Genomic DNA, 24,042 nt, shown 5'->3' on the forward strand with positions numbered 1-24,042 from the left:
AGTCGCATTCTACTGGATCTTTCTCACTGCTTCTTTGTAACTAGATTATAGCTGTCTGCCCTTTTGCATATACATTCTCATTTGAGGCATAGACCAGAACACTCAGGCATGAAATTAGAGAAACGATTCAACCCATAATAAGTATAAATGTTAAATACAGATATTTTAGCATTTTAGAGGTACTAGAATGTTTTTAGTTCCACACACAAGGCTGTATTCAGGGGACACAATGATGCACTAGTCTCAGAGACACCAAGGGGGGAAGCAGTTGTGGAACCCTGAATTTGATGGGAAGCTAAGAAAGTAAAGACACATTGCCATTCAGAAGCAAAGCACAGTCATGTGTTTTTAATGAATATAAGAATTTCTGTCCTAGGGCAATTTTCTCTGCCATCAATGGAAACCATTAAGGCAGAAGATGAACACATTTCACTACAAATTAATTTTATTTGTACTCCAAAATCCTGGATAACACCCTGTGGTGGTTAGTTTTTTGTCAACGTGACACAAGCTAGAGTCATCCGGGAAGAGGGAGGCTCAATTGAGAAAATGATCCCATCAGAATGGCCTGGAGACAAGTCTGCAGAGTGTTTCCTTGATTAATGATTGATGTGGGTGGCCCTGGGGCCTATGAGAAAGCAAACCAAATAATCTATGAAAAACAAGCCAGTAAGCAGCATTCCTCTATGGCCTCAAAAAGTTTCTGCCTCCAGGGTCCTGCCCTGACTCAGCCCACCCCCCACCCCCCTCAGTGTCTCTCTCTTTCTCTCCCTCAGTCCTTCTCTCCCTCCTTTTTTACCTCTCTCCCCTCCTCTATCTTCCTCACACACATTCTCTCTCTCTCTCTCTCTCTCTCTCTCTCTCTCTCTGTGTGTGTGTGTGTGTGTGTTTGTGTGTGTGTGTGCACTCGCGCTCTCTTACATACTACCTGCCCTTAGGGCCTCTCTTTAGATAACCTTAAAAGGGGTAGACTAAATAGTTTGGAACTAAGCTCCCAAACCCCCACTTATTCTTGAAATCTGAGGCATTCATGAGACTCTGAATTCACCACAATTTGTTACAAAAAAAAACCCTTTGCGGCTTGAAAATGACAGTAGAATTTCCCCTCTAATGACAGATATAAAGGCTTAGAAGGCAGTTCAATGCTATGCCCACTTAGTGAGGAAATGGTCATAAGTTCAATCGTCCAATTCTATGGTCTCATTCTTGGATTGTTAACTGGGCTTACAGTACCTAGCAAGGGTTTCCTCCCATAGTACAGGTCCCAAATCCAGTCCGTGTGTACTTGCTACCCCAAGAGTCATGTTACGATTACGTTGGTGTGCACACCTTGCCCAGCGGCAGGGAGTTCACAGATGAGTAATGCCATGATTGCCTCTTGTACCCCAACAGCCTGTGTATCACCTTCTGGCACTTTGAAATCTAGACAGCCAGAAGGACATTCACAGTTCATTTCCACCTTGCTTTCTCTATACCTTGCAACTGCAATGGGTCGTGTCTTTCAGTCATAGGATATCTTAAACATGGTTTGTTTGGGGTTTTTTGTTTGGAGTTTTTGTTTTGTTTTTAAAGTTGTATGTATACATCTCTGTGTGAGTTTGCACAACCTGAGCAGGTATCCATAGAAACAAGAAAGGCATAGGATCCCTACAGCTGGTGTTGTGATGGGTTATAAGCTGTCAGACAAGGATGGTAAGAGCTGAACTAAGGTTCCCTACAAGAGCGGTGTGCATGTTAACCACTGAGTCATCTCTCCAGTCCCAGTAACAGGACCTTTTCTGCTAGTTCTAGTGGGCACCAAGAGTACTGATAAGTTTGAGCTATTTGTAGGCCTCTGGGAGTATTTATCATTTCCTGAAGATAATCACATCTAGGGTGTGGTTTTCAATAGCAAGCAATTGCTTCTAGAATTACTAGTGGTGCAGGGTAACTCTTCAATCTCTATGGGTTGTAGGACAGAAGGTTTTTATGTGTCTTTTTCATAAACCTTTTATTTTGGTTATTCTTGTCCCATATTATTTGTGTAGTATTGATGTTAGTTCTGCTCTGAAGATCTGATAGAACTCTGCTATGAATCTCCCGAGTCCTGGGTTAGTTTGTATTTGGGATACTTTTATTATTGCTTTGATCCCATCGTTAATTGTAGATGTTCATTTATTTAATCTTGGTTTAAATTTGGCAAGTCATATGCATATAGAAATTTACCCATCTGTTTTAGATTTTCCAATTAAGTGGAATATGGGTTTTGAAGGTCTGTTTTGATGACTTTCAGAATTTCACTGTTGTCTGTTATAATGTCTCCTTTTTGTATCTAATGTTATTACCTTGGGTTTTTCTCTTTCTTTCCTTTGATTCCACTGATCAACATGCCTGTTTTTGTGCTCAGACTGAGCTGTTTTTTATTATTATAGCTCTGTAGTATAACCTGAAATCAAGGATAGTGACACTTCCTGCAATTCTTTCATTATTCAGGATTTATTAGTTATCCTAGGATTGGTCTGTTCCCATAGGAAGTTAAAAATTGTCCTTTCAAGATCTATAAAGAACTGTGTTAGAGATTACATTAAATAATCTGTAGATTGTCTTTGGTAAATGACTATTTTTACAATATTAATCCTACCAAATCATGAGCATAGGAGATCTTTCTATCTTCTGTTATCTTCTTAGGTTTTTTTCTTTTGTGTCTTAAAATTTCTATCATACAAGTCTTTCAATTGCTTTTTAGACTTACCCCAAGATATGTTATACCTTTAAGGTTTTTGTAAAAGGTTCTGTTTCCATAATTTTATCTCAGCCTCTCATTTGCATACAGAAGGGCTATTGATATTTATGAGCTAATTTTATCTCCAGTTACTTTGCTGAAAGTGTTTGTCGATTGTGGGATTTTTAGGGTCACTTATGAATACTGTTGTACTGTCTCTGATGATACTATTAAGGGCAGTTTATGCTGGCTCCTTGTTAAGCGCCCGGGACTTGAACAGGAATAAGATGTAGACTTAGCAATCCAGGAAGAAAGAACTGATAGAGAAGCGAATATAAAACAAACCAAATGAAAAATCTCAAGATAGATGCAAAAGCTGATGTACACTGTAAACAGAAGGAGGAGAGATGAGTAGAAAAGAATCTACGAAAACTTTGGGAAAATGGATTTGGAGTTAAACTTTGCAGAAGTCAAATTTTCCTAGGGAAAAAATATGCATAGAAAGGAGGTGGCTCAGGTCTGAGGTCAGGTAGAAGGAAGGCTATACAAGTATGAACACAGCAGGTACATGCCTTTGCTTGATAAAAAGTAAGAACCACAGAGAAACTTACTTAGAAGACAAGGCACTAGAAGATTGTGGCCATGAAAACAGATGGCAGAGGTATGATGAGGAGGAAAGAAACATCAGGATGGCTTCAGCAAACAGCAGTACTCTAGCTTGCAAGCAGGCCCACCTGGAGAAATACCAATGAACAAGGAAAACCTCTGCTCTGAATTTATGGAATTTTCCGTCATCATTCTTCAGAAATGAAGCCCAATGCTACAATTCTTACAGCCATAAAATTACTCCTAATGACATTCTGCTAAACTCACAGATAAAGGTCTTGCTTAGACACCATCAGAGAAGTTTCCTCCGAGGGAGATGGGAACAAATGCAAAGACCCCATACCCACACAATATGAGCCACACAGTATGAGACACACAGAATGCAAAGAGTGAGAGACTTTGGAACACTCAGACCTAAATGGGATGTCTCCATCAAATTCCTTGCCTCAGAGCTCAGGGAACCCCCCTGGAAGAGAAAACAGAAAGACTATAAGGGCCAGAGGAAATGGAGGACACCCTAAAACCAAGCCCTTCTAAATCAACATGCTCAAAGCTCCTATGAATGCACAGAGACTAAGGTAGCTTGCACTGGGCCTACACAGACAGGTCTCTACCAGACCAACTGAGTAAATACTAAGTTTCCAGTTAAGTGTCTCTATGGAATTTCTGAGTGTGATAATAAGCAGGTCTGTGATTCTTATGCCTCTCCTTGGACTCTTCTCATTCTGTTTGTCTGTCTTATCTAATTCCAATGTGTTAGGGTTTGTTTGGTTTTATTATATTTTGTTTTATTATTATCCTGTAGAAGCCCATGAGAGTCAGAAAAGCAGTGAATCTAATGGGAGGAGAAGAGGGGAGGAACCTGAAGGAGTGGAGGTCGGGAAAACTGTAATCAGGATATATTATTATAAGAAAGAATATATTTATAATAAATGGGAAAAAAGAAGTTAAAACCCTGAAGGCACACCCCCTCTCAGACCCAGAAGCTATGATCAGGAGTCTGTCACATGTGTTTGTCACAAATTCTTGAGTTGATTTTGGTATGGTTTTCTGCTACAAGTTGATCCCACATCTGTTTCTAATATACTAGGATGTTAATAATTATCTCAAGCATAGCCATTATGAAGTTTTAATCACTTAAATTATAAGCATGCATGTCCGCCTGCTCTGTGATGCAAGAATACAAAATTCTTTGTGAATAATTGTGGTAACACCAAAAACATTTTACCTCCTTCTGACCTAGAAAACTGGGCAGTCACTTAGGACTCCATGTCTTTCCTACTTTCCTATAGTAATGCTACAGGCACACACTATGCAATGCAAGGGCCATCCCTGTTAAAACACACACACACACACACACACACACACACACACACACACACACACACACACACCCTGCCCCATGCAAAGTCAGCACATTCACAGATGAATGGTCAATTCAGTTCTGCAAGCTTTTACAGGGTCACTCCATCCCAGAGAGTAATCCGGCATTTGCTTTGCAAGCTGCTGGAGTAGTCTGCACTTTTCAACCACAAGAAAATGCCAGTGAGTTACAGATCTCCTCAGTGAGAATCAAATTAAAGGGAATATTGACACTCAATATAGAAAGAATATACAAACTTAATTGTAAAACTATTTTTAAAAAAAAAGAGCAAAGGAGGAGTCTGTATTTGGACACAATAACGAGGTAAAAACAATAACGTTCTAAAACAAATTCCCAGAAAGTCCTTCACTCTAAGTGACAAGGGTTGAAGATAGGGGTTGAATCTCTGAAAATAAATGCTCTCCTGTGACCTGAGATTTCTATGCTATGTTTTTAAAGCCAGACTAGAAAACAACAACACAAATTCTAAAGGGCAGATTACCTTAGATGAATCACATTAAGTACAGCATTAGAATAACCAAGACCCAAGGATACTCGCAGCTAAAACTACAGCCATTCCAAAGAGACAAATGCTTCCTAGATCATGCCCTTAGCCCACATTATAACGCATGGACTCCATGTAATTTCCTACACATTCAGTCTCTTTCTAGAAATAAGAATGCTAAGTCTTAGAAGCCAACAGAGCCTGTCTTCTATATCAAGGAGTGCGTGTGATATATGACTGGAGCATGTGGGCTTTAATATCGGAAGTGCTGGCTTCCAGGCCTCTGAGCACTGACTTTGCTAGATGCTAATGCTATGACCTTAAGTGAGTCCAATCCCTTCTCTGATGACACTTCCTTCTACTAGCAAGGTCAAACAGGTCAAACGAGATGCTCTCAAAGGAACTGGACTTGTGAACTATGAATAAATATTCTCAGGTATCTTTTGTCTCTTAGAACTTCACTATTAATTTGCCTAGATGTATTGATGTGGGCCACTCAGGTCACTGAAGGAAATAATTTATCACTGGCCCTCAGAAATTAAGTAGAGTCTTGGAGTGAAACTCTCCTTCCTCTCTCTGTCTCTCAAAGGCCACCGGAGTGCTTTCCATACCTCTAGCTGCACATGCGTGGGGTGGTCCATTAACCCCTGCACTCCTCACCTCATCTCTGCTAATGCTTTCCATCTGGAACTTTCTCTACCTCATGACTCCTCTGCCCCATGCTTCCTGGCTCAGTTGATTTTAGGTATCTAAAATGAGACTTGAAAAAATAGAACATGGTCGGTCAACTTGTCTCCAGGAATAGTGTATAAGTCTAAACTAAAGGCCAGACTGGGAATTTTTTTTACTCTCAAACTGTGAGTAACTATCTATTCAGTCATGACATTGTGGTACATGTGAACATATGACCACACTGAAAATAGTTACAAGTACAGAGAGGCATCGGCTATGATCATCAGAAAGCACACTGCTTTTAATACTTACCTACAACTCCTGGCTTTAATGTCCTTACATGCACGTCATACTGAGACCTTCTTTACTATCATTATTATGTTGTAGCGAACAAGTGTCATGAGATACTTTCTCAGGAAATGACCTCTAGAATGAAATAGCGGTCCCTTATGACAGCGAAGAACTAAGCTTTCACTGCCCTCTGTTCTTCAGATTGTGAAATTACTTGGAATAGTTGTCATGAACTGTAGTCAAGCATCCTTATAAAGTCACGTGATAGACCATTTCATGGAGAGCTCTTAGCACTTGCAAGCTTGGTTTTTATGATGAGCAGCATAGAGCAGGTGGGCACAAGGGTGAGATTAACTTGAAGTTTGGATATTGCAAGAATATAGGGCACCTGCATACCCCAAAGACAGAGCACAAGCCATCTCTGTTTTCTGCATACCTGCATTTTTGATGACAGTCTGACTTCTAAGCATCGACTAAAATGAACTTTAGGTGTTCTATTTCCAGCCTATCCAAACAGCGGGCATTCACAACATGTTATGTTCTTGGGAAAGTCATTAAGTGGAGGGAGACAGTGTTTTTATAAGCAAGAATCAGTATATTTGGAGGGAAATTTTCAAGGGTTACTATGAGTATTATATACTATGAGTATTATATATGTTGGATTTAGTCACTTAATGATCACCTTCATATAAAGATTTTTGAATGTTATCCTATAAAACAAAATTATGTCAGGCCTAGATACGTGCGCTTCAGATTCATCCCCATACCAACACGATGCATGAAACAGTCATAAAGAATGGCATATGCCAGAGAACAAAGGGACAAGTAAATGCAGGGGGAACAAGAACATTGTTTATTATTTGTTCGTTTATGTATTTATTATCAGTTCTACTGTAGTACTTTTCATTCTGACTTCTGATCCTTGTCGCTCACACTGTAGATGACTACATCTTCAGCTTCTCCTTAGTCTATGCTTAGAAGTCAGTCTGTCATCAAAAGTGTGAGTACACAGAGAAAGGAGATGGCTTAATGCTCTGTCTTTGGGCTAAGCAGGCACCTTACATTCTTACAATATCCAAACTTCACCTCTCTCTTGCGCCTACCCACTCTAGGTGACTACGTCTGATCATTTACAGATGATAAGGTTTGGCCTTCTCTTGAGACATAAGAGGAACCCCCACCCAATGTCCTAATGGAAATCACACAAATGCATAAGGAGGGAGAAGTGCCATTGCAATGTCATCTTTATTAGCCCACAGAGATGTAATTATTCTGCTAAGTCTTCATTTACTATTTGAGAGCAACGAATTAAACCTCACTAATCTACCTCACTGGATGGTACTTACCAAACCAAAGAGGCTTCAATTATCAACAGCTTAATAAATGCACTAATCTGCACTTAATGAAATCCTTTGCAAGATCACATTGAAACAATGCTTAAGTTGTAATCAGCTGCCTTGTACCCCGGCCTGCTGAGGCTGAGCCCCAGAATATTCTATGTAATCAAATTCCATGTTACTTAAATCTAATGAAATTCCTAATAGTTTTTTTTAAGACGGAGGAGGGTCAAATTAATTCATATAAAGCTTATTTAATCCAAAAGAAATTAACATTTTGGTATAAATCAAGGAAGAATATAATTAAAACTGCTAAAATTCATCCACCTATAATTACAAAACCAAAGCTGGAAAGAATGCATCAATCGGCCCACAAGCTGGAGCGTCTGTACTAACAAGTCCTTATGTGACACTCAAGTTTGTCAGGCAGTCATAGGCTTGGTCAGATTTAACCACAGTCCCTGGTGAGGTAACAAAATGGAGACGTCCCTCCCTATTTGCAAAGGGGCACCTGGATAATAAAAGAGTTGTCACCAGTCAAAGCCGAGAGTTCAGGTAGGCCACTACCCTAGCACAGGGTCCTTTCCATGTACTCTACGTGAGACAGGATTGTGATGGCAGTGACACTAATAGGACAGCACTGGGATCCAGTGCATTTTCTCCCGGTTCACATCTGATACAAAAGCAAAACTCACAGCGACAGTGCCGGAAGGGCTTCACCAGGCAGGCCGAGAATGGTAGGATGCCTGCATCCAAGACTATGGAGGATGAGTCCTGACACTCAGCTGAGCAAAGCATTTCAAGATTGTATTCCGCACACTTATAGAGTCAATTAATCACGAAAACCTATCCACACCATGAGACAGCCATAAGATATGTGAATATCAACTAATATCTACTTACTTGGAATTCTGCTGGCATAGTCTTTTTAACATAGAAGATACACGAATTTCTATCTGGGGCAAATATTTACTTGTTTGTTTTCTTTGTGAAACAAAGCAATTTTTAATATACCATTCTGAAGAAAGGGATGACAGCCCGATTTTAAGAGCATCTTTTAAAATATACTTGAGATAAAATAAAATCTGTTCTCCTCTATTACATCAATTATATTTAACTTTAGACTTTCAAATTAATCTTAGGATAGTCTGCCCAGTCTATATTAACCATAGATTGAAATATTGAAAGGGGACCAGGTTATGACACAGCTGGTAAAGTGCTTGCCATACAAGCACGGAGACCTGATTCCAATCCCCAGTGCCTGCATTAAAAAGCCAGGTATGGCTCTCATATGCTTGAAATCCAAGTTCTGGGAATGCAAAAAAGGAGAATGGTAGGGGTTCACTGGTCAGCCAATTTAGGTATATATCCAGGTTCAAACACACACACACACACACACACACACACACACACACACACACACACACAGTGGGAACAAATGAAAACTACAGTGTTATTCAAACTATGAGGAAACCTAACCAATAAGCAATTGGGTTGGAATAAGAACACCAGTGCTCCTTAAGAAAAGAATTCTAACCCTCCCCAAATAGCATTTGGTAATCTAGAGCCTTCTGAAGATTATTTTCTTCTCAGGCCAGGAAATATTTATTTCAAGATATTTAATAATGATTGCATAGATCCATTAGTCTTTTAATTTTTTTAAAAAGTTTTTTGTTTTATTTTAATTAGATAAGTATGTGGGATTATGTGAATGTGAGTGTAGGACCCATTATTCTTCAAGTGAATTAACCAACTTATAATGCCAGCAAGAGGAACAGTGGTGTGTGTGTGTGTGTGTGTGTGTGTGTGTGTGTGTGTGTGTGTGTGTGTGTGTGTCTGTGTCTGTGTCTGTGTCTGTGTCTGTGTGTCTGTGTGTCTGTGTCTGTGTGTGTAATCCTTTTCAGTGTTTTCCAGCATGTATTTTATTGTAAAATTGGAAAACAGAAAACTTGTTAAATGTCTGCCAAATACTGACAGAAAATAATTCATGACTGTGTGCACAGAGCATGCACACACATGTGATTCATAGTAACTGCTTTACAACACTATGCCAGTGCTTTCAAACTGACAGTTACATTTGGCCTGGTATTTTACGACCTGACAGGTTTATTTGTACAGAATGTGTTAGGAAAATATAAAAACGAATTGGCCCATTAATGAGCATCTTACAGAATACTCCTTCCATGGTTGAAGGATTTATCTTCTAGATATCTATAATGTTATTCATTATTTTTTTTAAAAAAATGTTTATTGGGTTTTCACCAGGTACCAAGCATTTAAGATCAGGGAAGAGAATTACAAGGTTAACAGACAACATGGCATGCTGGTTCACATCCTGTTGAAGCAGGATGATTATCACAGATCTGAGGGTAGGCTAGGCAGTGTGACCACCAGCATTAACACACACACACACACACACACACACACACACACACACGGCCCAAAGGTAGGTAGACATGGTCCTAGCCTAGAGCTGAAGATTAACATGATGGTGAGAGTTTGTGAACAACACTGCTCAGAACAATGCTACTGTTCAGAAGCAAAAGCCTTCCATTATAGACTGAGGGAAAAAAAGGAGGAAGAAAAACTTAAATACATATCTAAAAATATGGAGGTTTAGAACAGGTAATTATTAAAGTCATGTTCCTTTAATTATGTAATTAAGAAAGAACACACTTTTCTTTTCCGATGAAACAGAAAAAAATTTTAAGTGTGAATCCACCTTGTTCTCCCAGCACTATCCATGAGCCAGGCTAGCTCAAAGGCACCTTCCGACCAAGAGACTCCCCTGATTGGAGGACCGGTCATAGCCACCCATGTCTCTTAAGGTGTTGTATGCCCCTATAGTCCACTTTGTGGATGAAAGGCACTGAACCTCTTCTGTCTGCTGCCTCAACGTCTATACCTGCAAAGTGAATGTAACATAAACCCTCGTTTCACAGGATTGTTCAAGGTAGTAAACATGTGACAATAATTAGATCACTGAATGGCCTATTTCAAGAACAATGAAACTGTTCATTAGTACCACTGGTATTAAATGGGTCTTTACTTTACCTGGTTTTCCTCCAGAACACATTTTTTTCCAACTTTAATGAGAAGTGGTCATCTGAGAATTCCATTAGCTCAGTCCTATTTAGTAGGCCTGAGGAGCGTCAGCACCACATCTCTAACCAGGTCCCCGATACTGTTGATGTGGGTGCAGTGAGACCGGCCACTGCCCACAGATTCAGGTCTACTGCTCCATGGTCAGACGCCATCCCTTAAGCCACATGTGAATGATCAGAGCACAAAGGTTGAGAATAAACATTTTGAAACATTCATAGCAATTTAGCATTGCCCAAAGCCAAGTGCAAGATCATGTTACAGTGTTCTATAAAACTATTGGTTTACAATGAACTGAGGAAGCTTTTTTTATCCTAGTCCAGACATTATTCATATTCACGAATTCTTCATGTTAAATTTAAATGTTTGCATGACATTCTTTCCCTCCCTCAAGACCTTCCAAATCTTCTCCCCCTCCCTACACACCAAAATCTAAGTTCTTTCTCAAAAAAACAACAAAACCTTAATGTGACAAGAAAACAAAATAGAACCACATACCTCCAAGAAAAATAAAAACAGCAAAACATGGAACTGTAACCAAATAAAAGCCCACAAAAGCCCATGGAGTCCATTATATGCTGGTCAGTTACTTCTGAAGATGAGGCCCGTCCTAGAGTTGATATCCCCTGTGTCACTCCATTGGAGAAAACTGATTATTCTTCTCCTAGTAGGTATAAATGACAATATTGAGAAAGTTTTAAGTTATATTTCATCACAGAGTAATTGAATCATTGATCAGAACACAATGAATTTAAAACGATGGATACAAACACTTTTAAAGTTTTATGCCTCAGAAACTTAAACATAGAAAGCTTTACACAATTGATCGTCAATGGGGAGAGGGAGAGAGAGAGAGAGAGAGAGAGAGAGAGAGAGAGAGAGAGAGAGAGAGAGAGGGAGGGAGAGGGAGAGAGGAGAGAGAGACAGAGAGAGACAGGGAGACAGAGACAGAGAGAGACAGAGAGACAGAGACAGAGAGACAGAGAGAGACAGACACAGAGACAGAGAGAGAGGAGAGAGGAGAGAGAGACAGAGACAGAGACAGAGAGAGACAGAGGAGAGAGAGAGAGAGAGAGAGAGAGAGAGAGAGAGAGAGAGAGAGAGAGAGAGAGAGAGAAGGAATAAAGTGAGCTGGAGCTGGAGCTGGAGAGGACTCCACAGTTGGGAGCCTTGTTACTATTCTGACAGAGGACCTGGGTTTGGTTTCTAGCAAACCGGTTACATGCTGATTCACAACTCTCTATAACTCCAGGAAATCTAATACCCTCTCCTGACCTCTGTGAGTGTCAGGCATACACAGGGCTTCTATATGCATGCAGGCAAGACATCCATACACATAAGATAAAATGAATGAATCAAACAATACAATTTTAAAAGACAAAGTGAGTCCAGCACCAATGAACCATTTTCAAATTCTATAGGCACCGACTCAAAGCCATGTGCCAGGTAGCACTGGCTTTAATACATGTATTAAATATGCAATTAGACCTGCTCAGCTGAGCCTCTGTTTATAGTTTCCTCTTTAAATTTTTTAATTTATATAATATATATATGTAAATATATATCTATATGAATAGGTTTCATTGTTGCATTTTCAAACATAATTTGGTTTTAGGAAGTTCCTTTTCTCTCTCCCTCCCAACCTCTCTTCCCCTCCCTTCCTCTCCCACACTCCCTCACAGCCTCCTTTCTGCTTTCCTATGCTTTCCTCTCCCTCCCCTTCTTCAGTTCCTCTTTTCCCTCTCTTGGGCTCCTCTCGAATTTCATAGTCTATACCCAGACTCACCCCTACTTATATACTTTAAACATTGTAAGCCATGGTCTGCATAGGAGCCTTGGTCTGTATTTGTTGTGCTATCTTTTAAGATTATTTATGCATAGATTTGAATTCATATTCATTTCCTTGTACATGTAATGTAAAACATATATATATGCATATGCATATATATATATATATATATATATATATATATATCCAGGATCTAATCTAAAGTCTTCCAAAGAAGTGTTATATGAGCAAAGAAATACACAACCGGTAAGCTACAGACCTTGGCAGTCGGTGTTTAGGGAGGGCAGTAACAATGTTTTGGAGGTAGGCTTGGTAACCTTCTACAACATGAGAACTGTTTCACTAGCATTTCACCAGAGTGTTTATTTTCTACTTAACAAGTAAGCAATTTGACAGAAAGTGATGACTAGCAGACAGAGATATACATCTATTGTATTAACTTAAAATCTAAATGTTTTCCATTTCCCCAAGCATGATAGGAACACTACATAGACCTTGTCAGGCCTATATGCTTGTATGTTGCTTCCAATGATACAAGTGGGGTTGCTGTTACCCTCTGGTTCAATTATTCATAATTAATAGACTTTCAGGCAGGAAAAACTATAAATCTTGGAAAGGTTCTGCATATTATGGCTAGAACAGTCATGTTGGGTTTTGCTTTGTCGTTTGGTAAGGAAAGAGGGGAAGGGAACACCATGTTCCAGTCTTAGAAACTCTCTTGAAGGCAGAATACAGAATGCCAAGTTATCATTTAATCATAACAATGTCTTAGTAACATTTGGATTCTCACTGAAACAGAATTACAGTCTTCCATATGTGTTGAATAGCTCAGCCGGGGACATTTTTCAGAATGGCTGGAGCCTGGTGAGAATTCTTTTGGGGATTATTTATTAATTCAAATCTTCTTATGTACTTTGTACTGAATAGACCCAAAACCTTGCACTCTGCAATGTTTTCATTGCTTGGTTATGAAAAGAATAACAATTCCATGAATGTGTAAAGATTTTGAAAATCTCTGCTTTTCAAAAGAGCCTCTCTATAGTCTTCGTACACATAATGAGGTACTAAAAACAAATCCATGGGTCACTGTGTCCCAGAATCCTCAGCCTTAAGATCTGCAACTGACCTTGAAGGTCTCGAGGAGCATACCACTCTTCTCCAAGGTCAGGCACCCGGTTATAAACTAGTCATGGCCAAGATTCCTATCCCAAGACTCCTGATCAGTCGTGCCAGCACCAGACTGCCTTAGGACTTTAAATGGCCACAGAAAATCGAGTTTTCAGGAATAAAATCCTATGGCCAAATTACACTCTATTTTGTAAATAAAAAACTTTCACTTCAAAAGTGGATCCAGAAGGTAATTTATTTTACTGTGATAAGATAAAACTTGTATGAGATGGACAGACAGACAGATGGACGGACAGACATACAGAAACAGAGTTCCCTGGGAGTTGGTCTTGCTAAGTCTCCAAAGATGGACTGCCATGATCCATCTACTCTCATTCTTTGCTTTTCTCAGCATTTTCCTCCCTCCAGGAGAAAAGAGCTAAACAAAATTAAAATCAGCCTCTGAACCGGATATAACTTGTTACATAAATTCTATCCCCATTTCTACCTAATGTAAAATGCTCTAATTTTATGACTCAGTACAATAGCAGGGAATCAGGGGAGGGGGCAACTCCTAGCAGAATCAGAATGGGGAAAATGAGCTACGATAAAGAACTGAGCGCTTAAAAGATGGCTCTGCACTACTCTGTCTCTGCCTTTAATGACAAGGCACAGCTTCTCCGAATGCAGAGCACCTCCCGCATCACAGGTGTGTGCTGACATTACCACAGTGATACTGGTTCCTAACAGTGAGCCATCATTTTAAAGTTCCTGGCCCTAGAGGCAGATGCCAAGCTCCAGTCTCATAAGACTTTTTGATCATAACCTCATCTCTCATTTTCTCTTTCTTGAGGATAAAGTTTACAGTCTGTTACCTTTCGGTATGTGAACCAGTTTCACAGGGAGCAGTGTTGTCATGTTTTGGGTCAACAGAGGCAGTGCATTCCTAAAAGTGTGCTTGTGTGAGCATTTAAATGTTTAAGTATGGAAATGGTCCTCTATTGAAGCCTGTGGTTAATCCTTAATAGTTATGTGATAATTTTGAAGTAGAGACCAATACCTTCATTTCAACTCTTTCATCAGAGTCTTCTGGGCATAATGAAATAAATGTATGTCTTAACAAACCCAGAGTGATTCCAATGCCATTATTCCACCACACCAAAACAAAAAACATCATGTAGCATCACTACAGTCAGTGAGGGAATAAAGAACACAGACCTCAGTAGCAACAGAAGAATGAGGCCATCACTGGTGTATAATGTTGGCATGATGCTTAACCTGTGTAAACCCCAGTTTTCCTTTATAGAAGAAACTACTGTAATGTCTCTTTTATAACCTTACTTCAAAGGTGGCATGAATTGCTATGTTCAAAAATATTCTCTGTGTAGTAGGGTGCTGTGAAAATATAATGTTTTATGGGTAAGTAATGATTGATTGCTTCACAATGAAAAAATTTCCAATGTCATTTCCAATATAAATACAATTTCCAATATAAATATATTGAAAAATTATTTCCAAGAAGACTATGTAGAATGGCCATTCTACATTCAAATTCTGAGCACATTTAAAATTGATTTTTCACAACATGACCTGTTGATAAAAGATGAGTTTCATTTATAACTGGAATATGTGACTTACTGACTTAATTTAGGTGCTATGAAATAAGTTCTATTTAAAACAATTCCAGTCCATAGACACATTATTTTCCAAAGTTAATTCTAGAAATGAGGGTGTTACAGTCCTCCAGAAACAAAGAGAAACTAGAATGGGGAAGAAAATAATTCTTCTTGGAGAGGTCCAAGCTTTATCTGAGCCATAGTAGGTCCAGAAGTGCATAAAGAGAAGAGACAAGCAAGTGGATGAGAGTACCTACTGAACCAGAAATAAGTCACTAGAATAGTACATGAGCCTGCTGCTGATTGGAGTGGGAGCAAAGTATGGGTGTAGAACAAGGTCATGGTTGTTCTCGCTCGCATTGGCTAGCCAAGCCTCTCAAAGAACAAAGTGTTTTAGGCAGTCTTAAGAATACAGAGGCATTGACTCGGTACCAAAGGAATAACCCAACCTTCTGAGGGAAATAACGACATGCCCAATGGCTGGTAAGTGTGGAACCTCTTGGCAGATCAGGGGCACTATCAATATTTTGTTTGACCTAGACAGAAAGAGTGTTAAGGCTTGCAAAGAAGTTAAGAGATTTGGTTAAAATACTTCTAGACTCAGAGCCCGAAGCCTTCCAATACTGAGCTGTTCTTGATTGGGCACAGACTATACATAAAGGAATAGGGATGGTATGATCAATTGCTGTAAAGGAACATGCTAGTGACAGTGTGACCCAGAAGCACTGGCCTTGCCATGTCTTCTGGCACTGTTAATAGTCAATGGCAACTCACACTTGTTTTCATGACTTAAAATGAAAACAAGGAGTTTTAAGGTTTCCTGGGCGAAGAAGAGGAGCTGTCAGTGTTTCCTAAATGGCAGTCACTTTTCTGATATCATCATGATTTTCAACTCCACACGGCTTTTGTTTTATGTGGTCCTGGGGATTGAGTCTAATGTTTCATGCACTCTAGACAAGGACTCGATCGGTGAGTTCTGTTGCCTACAGCACTCTTTTCACTTTTCATTTGGAGGTGGTCCCCTTTAGTCATCAAGACTTTATCTTTGAACTTACACTGCTGCTCAGGCACACCTTGAACTTAAGATATTCTTGCCTCAGCCTCCTGAGCAGGTGGGATTACAGGCCCGCACCACAGGGCTTGGATAAATATTACTAATGGATTCATTTTCATTTCTGAATAAGAAATAAATGAATTCCTAGATGATGATATTTTTAGGTATCAGGATACACACACACACACACACACACACACACACACAAAACTACATTGCTACAAGCCCAGCATAAATGCCTACGTAAGTTAGCCCTCAAGTCTCCTTTTTGGAGGTACAAGTCTACCTAATGGTGTTCATTTCTAAGGGAGGATTTTATTCTTCAGGAAAGGGAATGGTTTCTGTGTGCCTCCCCAGTGCCATAGTTCCAAGTGCTCTGCTTCCAATAGTCACAGACTGCCATTACTGCCCTTGGAGACCTGCTTCCCAGTAGGGGGTCATACAAGAAGACAAGGGGCGACAACTTGATGGAATAACGCATTGTTCCTTTGGCTAAGATGGTCAGAGGCTCTGGGCAGTGAGATATTTGAGGCTGGACCTATTACAGGGAAAAGCAAGACAGAAAAAGGTGACTGAAGAGAAGTTGTATGTCATGCTGAAAGAAAAGAAGAGCAGAGACAAGTAAGTGTTGGTGCCACAAAGCCAACCATCTCTCCTGACACCCCATTGCACAGTCCTGTTTTTCTTTCTGTCCCAAAGGTTGACCATACACATCAGTTGCAGCCCACTATCCTCTTCATTAAAATAAAATACTCTAAATCATGATCATCTTTGTGACCTCATGATAGCCAAGTAGTTGAGTATTAAGGCAGGGACTTACTGTTCTCTAATATCCTTAAGTACATACTGGCTGGCCCTTTGCTGAAAATGTGTGTTGACCCCTAATCTATGTCATGCCCTTTGTCCTTGCTACCAAATAGAAACATCAAACAGACTCTTGGCAGGTCCTTATAGCAATGCAATATTAACTTTACACATTCAAATCTAGTTTCTACTGACAGAAAATCTAATTTTACTTTTTAAAGAATTGTGGGCCAACAAACCTTCTTGGTGTCATCTTCTCAAATGCAATGTTTCATTAATGACAAATGTAGAGAGTAAGGCGAATCTGCTGTGGCATGAACGTGGGAGTGAGGAGTAACCATAGCTACGGCCGCGCATGTGGTCTTCCATTGTTCAAGATGTCTTCCGGAACTTCATCTAAAGCAGCCCGGTAATAGGCCCTTCTGGGAGCTGCCGCTTCGCTGATGATGCTCTAGGTGTGAAGAGATCTCTATGTAAAGTGACTCTGAGATGCAAGTCTTTGGAGCTAATTACTCTTCTGACTCAAAGTGTCCTCCCCATCTCCTGTGAAAGCTCCAGCTGTCCTGAAACTTCCTGTTTCAGCTCCCAGGAAAGACCCAGAGCTCTATAGCGATATTTCCATCCCGCGTGTAAATTTCATGGAAGGCAACTCACACCTCATGTTCTATTGAATACTTCTCTTTAAAAAAAAGAAAAACAAGCAAAACCAAACAAATGAAACGGGATTAGAAAGAATAAAAATGCAGGCATAGAAAAGTGATAAAAGACTCTACTTGTATAATTGAGCTCATGATTTATTGTAATAAGATGAGGAAATCTACTAATGAAGGGTGTTGAAAGAGGTGAATTGTTAAGTCTTTCTACGTCAGGAAGATTACTGAAAATCTGTTGATTTAGTCTCGTAGTTGACTACTGTTACACTGTCATCTCTGTCTTTCAAAGTATTTGTCTACCCACTTACCTCTTCCGTTCTTTTTTCCCTTCCACTTCCTTCTTTCTTTCTCTCACTGTTGGTTTCTCTCTTTGTGTCTCTCCAGAAATTTCACCCCATATGTTAAAACAACAACAAAAACACCAAATAAAACAAAACCCCTTTCTTTTCCAGATTCTCCCTTGGAGTATCTCTTCACTCTTCCTGAGATTCTTTCTAAATAATGCTCCTCTGAGCACCGTCCTCATGCCCTCCTGTGAGCACAAGATAGACCTCGATAGCCAAAAAGCACACATGTGCTTTTCTGACCCCAGATGTGTACCATGACAGCAAGGGAAAACTGAAAAGCAAACAGAATAAAATGAAAACTCACCTCGTTGTCTATCATCTTTTTATCTAAAATTTGCCTTTTTCTTCCTACTTTTTTTCTGTAGCTTACTTTTTTTTGAACATAGCAACATGAAAATGTATGCTTCTCCCCGAAACCTTTCTGTGATCTTCAAGTGGCATAAACCATAATTTAATTAATCTTATATCAGTGGATTTGGTGTCCAGTTCTGTAGTCTAAACAATGCTGTAGAGACAATCTCTGATGATTCAATTAGAAAGAATAGTTAAAACTACTCTTAGGTGCATTAAGTTTGTGGCTAATTTCTTTGACAGATAAAGAACATTTGTCCCTTTTACAAAAAACAATCTGTGAGGGGATGGAGAGAGAGAAAGACCAGAGAACACATGTACGCACCACTATGCATCTGCATGGTCAGAGAACAGCCCTGGGTGTCAGTACCTCTTTTCCGCCTTGTTTGAGACAAGGTCTCTTTGTTGTCTGCTGCTACATATCTCAGACTAACTGGCCAAGGACTGTCTGAGGATTGTCCTGGCCTCTGTTTCACATTTTGCCATAGAAATGCTGACTTACCAAACAAACACCAAGGTGTCTAGCTTTAGGCAGTTTCTGGAGACTCAAACGCTTTGCCCACTGAACCATTGGTGTTTCATGAGAAAACTTGGTGCGATTTTTCACTTAAATCTTTTTTACCATGTTTCAAACATTGAAAGTCAGTAGGTACATGTTTGTCTCTTGTCTCTCTGGGAAACTATGGTTGAGGGAAGGACCAGCAAATTCGGGGATCAGTCTTACAAAGCACACAGACAGTAAAGATGGCTAGCTGGTTCAGAAGCTAATCCATACAAGTGTGAAATAAGTAAGTCACTTGGTTGTCATTGTCATTTTTATTGTACACACGACACATACCATTTATTCTGACACAAAGCAACAGGACTATGAAAATCAAAACCTAGGCACCTTCTCAGATCATTTACTGCTGGAGGGCAACCTCCCAGTTGACTGTCACCCAGTCATTCACTGCTTAAGAGTCTGTTTGCTCCTAGGAAGCGCAAGGCCCTGGGTTCGGTCCCCAGCTCCGAAAAAAAAGAACCAAAAAAAAAGTCTGTTTGCTCTCTCTCTCTCTCTCTCTCTCTCTCTCTCTCTCTCTCTCTCTCTCTCTCTCTCTCTCTCTCTCTCTCTCTCTCCATGACTACATACCAGCAAGAGTTTCAGAGTGAAGACACAAAGCTGACTCAGCACTGTTTTCCCTGGTCCCAGCTCTACCTACACTGAGCTCCCGGCTCCTCACTTTCTAATACAGAAACAGGGAGTACAGGTCTCTTGTGCATTTGGTCTGGGCAAGGGAAAGAAAGGCTGTGGATGAGAAGTGTGATCAGACAAGTTTTGTTAACATCTAGTTGTGGAAGCTCCTTGCCCAACCCCAGCTGCATTCTGCTTCGGCTCATGTTCGGGGACCAAAGGGTTCCTTTGAAACACTGAGGGTTTTTAGCAGTTTCTCTTTAAAGAAATACTATCGTTCTATTCTGTGCAGTGGGAGAACAATGCCTCTTGTGTGTTCGAACTACTGGGAGCATTAATACACTGTTTCTTTAAAGAGATTTTCTTTCCAAAGCTGAACTTTCAGAACTCGGAGCACCTTATCACACTCTTGCAAGCTTTTTTTTCTTTTTTACTTTCTTTCTTTCTTTTTTTTTCTTCCCTGAAAGTGGAAAAAAGAAAAGTTGGAGGTGGGGTAGGGAGCAGTTAGGACTTGTGCTAGTTAAACCTGATCTCTCCAGGGATTTGTTTTTCTCCTGGCTTCAGATTAGGTGTTCAAATCAAGCAGTGTATGAAGACTGTGAGGGAATGTTCATGGGACTCTTAGTGAGGCTAATCCTGGAGCACCAGGACATTCCAAGGGGCCAATCTGCCCAAGTTCATTGCTTACTTGAAATGTCTCTGGGGGAAGAGCCTGGCAAGTGACTTTTTTTTCCAGTGGGCGGTCATCCGAGCATTATTAACGGGATGGCCAGCCCCAGTCACAGCAAAATGAAAGCAACAGAAGCTGTGCAGGGGGACTGCCTTGCTACCAGCCAGAGTCAGAGAGCAGGTAAATGATTCCAGCTAACTTTTCTCTTGTTTGACTTGTCCGTGTTGGGTGTGGGGATTTAGAGGAAGACTAAAGAAATACATGGAGGGAGTGCACAGAGAAATCAGAGGGGAAATGAACATATATTTTCGTATTTTGCTCTAATGAAGACTGCATGGCCTCTTGAAACTGGAAACGCTAATGGATGGCGAACAGAACTCAGAGCTGTTCCTCACAATTCGTCTGCAGAAAGTTCATATACTTTCTTTTTAATCTTGGGATTACCTGGCTGTGTTACTGAGCTGCTAAATTTGTATTGCAACTCTTTCCTCCCGGAGAAAGGCTGGAGTCTGCAGCAGTAGGGAGGTTAAGGGAAGACAGAGCGGAGTTGCTGGGGCTTTAAGGTTAGGAGCAAAGCCTGGGTAAAACAGAGTTTACGTAATGACTTAATGTTCCTTTTGTATGAGGCAATATTTATGGGTTTGTTTTGCTCTCTCTCGTCTTAATGTTTTATTGATTACATGTTTAATTCTTGAAAATAACTCTTGCTTTCATTCCTTATGGTAAACCACTATACCTTGTTCAAAACGCAGATGCCCTTATTTCTGTTTTGAAAAGGACGTCCTTTAATTATTAGCTGATAGTGCAGAAAGACAAGAAAGAATGAGACCCCGACAAAGTCGGTATGGCTACCTGACCATGCTACCTCTAGAAAAGACTGTCCAGAAGTGATTCAATGAGGGCCAATAGGACCCACCTTCTGTAAGAGGACAGGAGACTTCTGTAGAATAATTCAAAAGCAAAGCTACCAGGGCAAACTCTCCATCAAAGTTTTGCATTAGAAGAGAATTAAAAGGTCAGCAGGAAATGCATGTCAGATTTATTTCTTGCTTCCTGACAATGAGAATAATCGCTCTGTGCTAACTTAGTAGGGTGTTGGAGCAAAGTCTAAAGCTTCATGCAGCATAGTTCAAAGCCCTTAAACAAAAGAAAAAGGGAATTCATTTAGGCAGCAAGTTAAATCACAATTGGATGTCAAAATATGCCCTTTCCAAAAAAATAATTTTTATAATTGAGTATCTGTCCACACTGATAACCTAAATCAAAGCACAATAAAGCCAACCTACAATGGAGCAGAGTCAATTATGCATGTTTTGGAGAATTCCTAAGTGGTTTGTTCTGTACGCATTCTTCCTATGATGAATTAGACTTGTCTTATAAATACAAAGTGTCGACGTTTATTATGAATGATGGGAAGATCTTTATAACTCACCTCTCTTTTCCTCCCAATTGTACCTTGGAAAGGAATTGATTAATCTGCTAAAACTAAGGAACACAAATATGTTCTCATCCATTCACTCACAAGAGGGCTGCTTTTCTTCTTTGAGAGGGCAATTAAGTTGCTCGACTCCACACAAGTCCAATCTCCTTCTAACTGAAAGACTAACGAACGGACGATCCGTATGGAATAATTTTTCTATACACCATCGCACTGAAGCTTGCAAGAACCCCAAAATTGAAACTAATAGTAACAATGTTCTTGAAGAGTCTGATTCATTCTGGCATGCCCCTTAACCCCTCCCCCTATATTCTCAAGTTTAAAGTTCTGCCATGATTCCATTTCTTTGTTGAAGCAGAATCAAGAACATTGACCCCTTCTCTAACTTCTGCCTTGTACATTGGGGTCTTTCTAAAGTAGTAAGTAATCCCATCCATTAACCCAAGGGGAGAGGAAGAACAGTTGGTAGGGAGTTCCCCCTTTATCATGCTTGAGGGCTGGACTGGGGAGAAAGGAGGAGAAGGAACGAGTCTGAATAGGTTTCCCACATGCCACCAGGAAACCAGTGTGGTCCTAACACAGAACTAGTCCCAGACATCTCAGAAGGCTCTGCACACATAAAGGACATTTAGAACCAGGCCTGTCTCCTGTGGCAAAGCAGCGTATCCATGGAGTAAAAGGAAAGATCCTGGAGCAAGCCTACTCAAAAGCAAATTGTGGCTTTGGAACTCGCTTGCTGGTTCTCCCTGGTTCCGTTTCTTCATTGATAAAACAGAGACAGTAGTGGTCCTTACCCATCAGTGCGCTTTTGTGGATTCAAGCACATGATGGACCGTTAACAAATATCCATTGTGAGTCCTGGCTGAGCTCCTACTTTGTGCTGAGATGGACTACTTGTTCTGTTTTTCAGGAAACCCTCCATCGTAGCTTAGGATCTATATGCTATATGTGAGATTCAGAGAAAGTAAGAAACTTTTCTTCATATCTCATTAGTGACCAGTCCAGGGCTCTATGATCCAAACAGAGGTTGCTACTGCTGCAATTAATTATTTTATTGAACCGTCATATGAACTTCCATATGGATTTATAGTATCAGAATTAGCCTAGAAGTCTGCCATGACAGCACACGCCTTGCTCTTGGTACTTGGGAGGCTCAGGATAGTGACTGCTTCAAGTTAAGGGTCAGATTTCAGAATGATCACTAGGCAAGCCAAGGCTACAGAGTGAGAATCTGTCTCAACAAAAGAACAAACAAACAAGCAAGCCAAGATCGGTCTCCTCTTGAAGTCATTTGCGTTTGTGGTACTCCCCAAATAACAAGCCGATGTATCCAGCGTTATCATTATACCCAGTATACAGACAGGAAAAACTGAGGACAAAAGAATTCCTAACTGCTCTCCTCTACCAAAGTCCCACTCAAGCTCCTTTCTCAGCTGTAGGCTTTGCATCCCACACATGCTGCTTTCTCAACTCCCAGTCCTGGGAGATGACTCAGCACTTACCATAGCAGGCGGATGCTTCCCCCAAAAGATTATTTTGAAGGCTCGCCAGGATGGGATACAAAAGTAACATTCTTTCTTTACTGTTCCCCAAGGTGTAGGGAAAGTGGGTTTCAAATATCCAGTGAGGAACGTCTTACCTCTTTCTGCCAAGAGATAACATCAACAAAAGTATTCAGTGTTTCAGCACCATGGGCTACGTATGAATAGTTTAATTTACAGGCTTTCCACAGAGATAAAGGCTGGTTATCTCTGCTGCTGAGCTAATTTCTACCTCAGAGAGGGAGCCAGTTGTTTTTTCCTGCTGATTGGAGAGGGAAACTCTTTGAGGATAGATTTTTTTTCACGCCAGCTGCAAACAAAGTTATAAATGCCTTCTGTGTGTATAAGTGTGTGGAGGTCCACCTGAACCTGGAGACCTTTGAGACAGTATGGGTTGCTCCTTTAAATAAAGACAATGGGGGTAAAACAAAATTTAAGTGACCCAGTTGTGATCATTCCTGTAACAGAATCGTCTTTTGATGCCCCTCAACCACCTTCATGTGGCCATGTTTGCAATATTCATTATATTAGTATTAAAGAACTATTGCTGTGGATGTCACATGCATAAATGGACCTCCATTGTATGAGATGAAAGGAACAAGTGTACACCAGAATGCAAAAGGCTTAGACAGCACTTTATGGCCAGGGAATCAGGACTAATTACATCCTGCAAGCAGGAGCTAGTAACAGTTCCCACCAGTGACTGACACAGGTCAAGTGAACAACTCATTTGTACCTTGGGCCAGAATATTTTAAGAATATAAATCTAAGGGTGATGGTGAGATAGTACCATGAAATAGCTAAGGTTTGCCTCAGTAAATCTTAAATAAGTTAGGGAAAGAATTGCCCGAGAAGCTTAGTGGTTTTAGTGGAGACTTCTCTACTAGTTCTAATGCTTTTGAACAAAAGAATCCAGGGTCTACA

At 40.3% G+C, this 24,042-nt stretch overlaps 1 protein-coding gene across 2 annotated transcripts in view; it reads left to right on the top strand.

Moving 5' to 3' along the window:
- Trpm3 (transient receptor potential cation channel, subfamily M, member 3) overlaps positions 1 to 24,042 on the top strand; it is an 870,412-nt gene that overhangs the window by 563,793 nt on the left and 282,577 nt on the right.

Source organism: Rattus norvegicus, chromosome 1 (assembly GCF_021556685.1).
Source record: "Rattus norvegicus strain SHRSP/BbbUtx chromosome 1, alternate assembly SHRSP_T2T, whole genome shotgun sequence".
Taxonomy (NCBI): domain Eukaryota; kingdom Metazoa; phylum Chordata; class Mammalia; order Rodentia; family Muridae; genus Rattus; species Rattus norvegicus.